Source organism: Silene latifolia, chromosome 2, assembly GCF_048544455.1.
Source record: "Silene latifolia isolate original U9 population chromosome 2, ASM4854445v1, whole genome shotgun sequence".
NCBI lineage: Eukaryota > Viridiplantae > Streptophyta > Magnoliopsida > Caryophyllales > Caryophyllaceae > Silene > Silene latifolia.
The window spans coordinates 182,503,897-182,505,895 of record NC_133527.1 but is presented as its reverse complement, the minus strand read 5'-3'; the positions used below and the strand labels follow the sequence as shown (position 1 = coordinate 182,505,895).

General features: G+C 39.3%; 1 non-coding gene across 1 annotated transcript; it reads right to left on the bottom strand.

Annotated features, from left to right (window-relative positions):
- Window positions 1-1,453: 1,453 nt before the first annotated feature.
- LOC141644499 (small nucleolar RNA R71) lies at window positions 1,454-1,560 on the bottom strand. Its single transcript, XR_012544114.1, has one exon. It is a non-coding gene; the product is annotated as a small nucleolar RNA R71 (small nucleolar RNA).
- Window positions 1,561-1,999: the final 439 nt, after the last annotated feature.

The window sequence follows — 1,999 nt, the reverse complement described above, 5'->3', positions numbered from 1 at the left end:
AGCATGATCAATATGATAATGAGTGAGTAGTCTCTTAGCTAGGGTTTAATGGGTGATTAGGGGAAACCAACATGGGGAATGATTCATGCTTAAATTAATATGCTTTCATATCTTATTTGCTTGCTTGTTTTGATCTTAATACATGCACATGTTATATTTGATGAAATGCTAAGCCTATGAATCCTTGCATTTACTATCATCTTCTATCCTTTCAACTTGACTTGTAAGACATAACCCAACTCGGGTCTTGTTAGACCATGCATGTGTTGAGTAGGAAAGATTAAGTCGACTTGTAGGTGTTGTACAATCTAATCGATTCGGCTCCGGGACCCAAACTTTCCTAGGATTGTAAGATATAACCCAACTCAATCCATCACAACAATAATTGCTTGCTTATAATTTGAGAACATGTTTGTATGATCATATCCCATGAATCCCCTATGAACCCATGACACCCTAGTGCCTTTAATCAATTGTTTACACCCCTTATTTCATTTACCTTGTTAGTTTATTTTCATTGTTATTTTAGTTTAGTAACCTTCTACATCAACCCAATTTGTGACACCCCCTAGACACCACTAGTTACAATAGAATCTTAATTTCAATACCCGTCCCTTGGGATCCGACCTTTACTTTCCTCTTTACTAATTGTAGAGTTGTTTGTGAAGTATAAATTGTGTTTTGTATCGACCATTGACCAACGACCACATATGTTTAATTGTGAACACCAAATGGCTCCGATCAAAAATGGCGCCGTTGCCGGGGACGGTGTTTAATTGATTTAAGATTTCTTTTATTGTTTTTAGTTGTGTCTTTTTCACCTTGGGGAAGTAAAACTCCTCAAGGTTTGTTCTAATTGTTTTCGAGTTGTTTGATATTTTGCATGTCTAGAAGGTTACAAAGAAATTTGTTACCTTTTGACCGTGAAATCGAAAGAACCTTGACGAATAATAGAAGACTTGTTAGGAGGAATTTGGGAGGTGTTGGTGAAGTTGTTCAACCCACTAGTGAGTTTGTCAATCCTTTCGCAATAGAAGGAGAAGAGAACCCATTAAACAATACCACACAAAATCCACCTACAATGCCTAAATTCTCGTCACACTCTATACCCACCGAGGAGGATCTACCAAATGGTACTCCTACACCGCAACATCTCACCGGTAATTTTATTGCCAAGTCCGCCTTCATCCAACTAGTTGAGAGGAGCCAATTCGGGGGAATGCCTAGTGATGACCCTCATTCTCACATGGAAACCTTTTGCGATTATTGTGAAGCTATCTCTCAAACGGGCGTGACTCAAGACCAAATAAGATGGGTCTTATTTCCTTTTTCGTTAATCGGCACCGCAAAGCAATGGTTGAAGGGCCTTGATAAGGCCACCCTTGGAATAGATTCTTGGAAGAAGCTAGCTCTAGCTTTCTACAAAAAATTCTACCCACCGGAAAAGACTAACATGCTAAGAGCTCAAATTACGGGTTTTAAGCAAAGGGATAAAGAATCTTTGTATGAAGCTTGGGAGCGGTTCAAAGGTATTTGTCGCTCATGTCCTCACCATGGACTTAGCGAATGGTTTTTAGTGCAACAATTTTGGAATGGTTTATATGAAGATTCAAGGAACATTCTCAATATGGGATCAAATGGAATGTTCACCGAAGTTGTTGACAATCAAACATGGAACAAGATTGAGGAAATGGCGGTCCATAATTCACAATATAGTAGACCTCGCAAGGCTACTAGAGGAGGAAAGTATGAAGTGGACACCGTTACTCAATTGGGTGCTCAACTTAGTGCTCACATTGACACAATCAACTTGAAGTTTGAACAAGCTATTGCTAGGCTTGAGGAAAACTCAAAAACATCAAAGCATCATGTCAATGCCATGACGGCATCCTCATCAATCCCAAGCGGGATATGTGAGAATTGTGGAACCTTGGGTCATGACTCAAGTGAATGTAGGGGAACAACCGAACAAGTTAATGCTTTCCAAGCTTACAAAAGT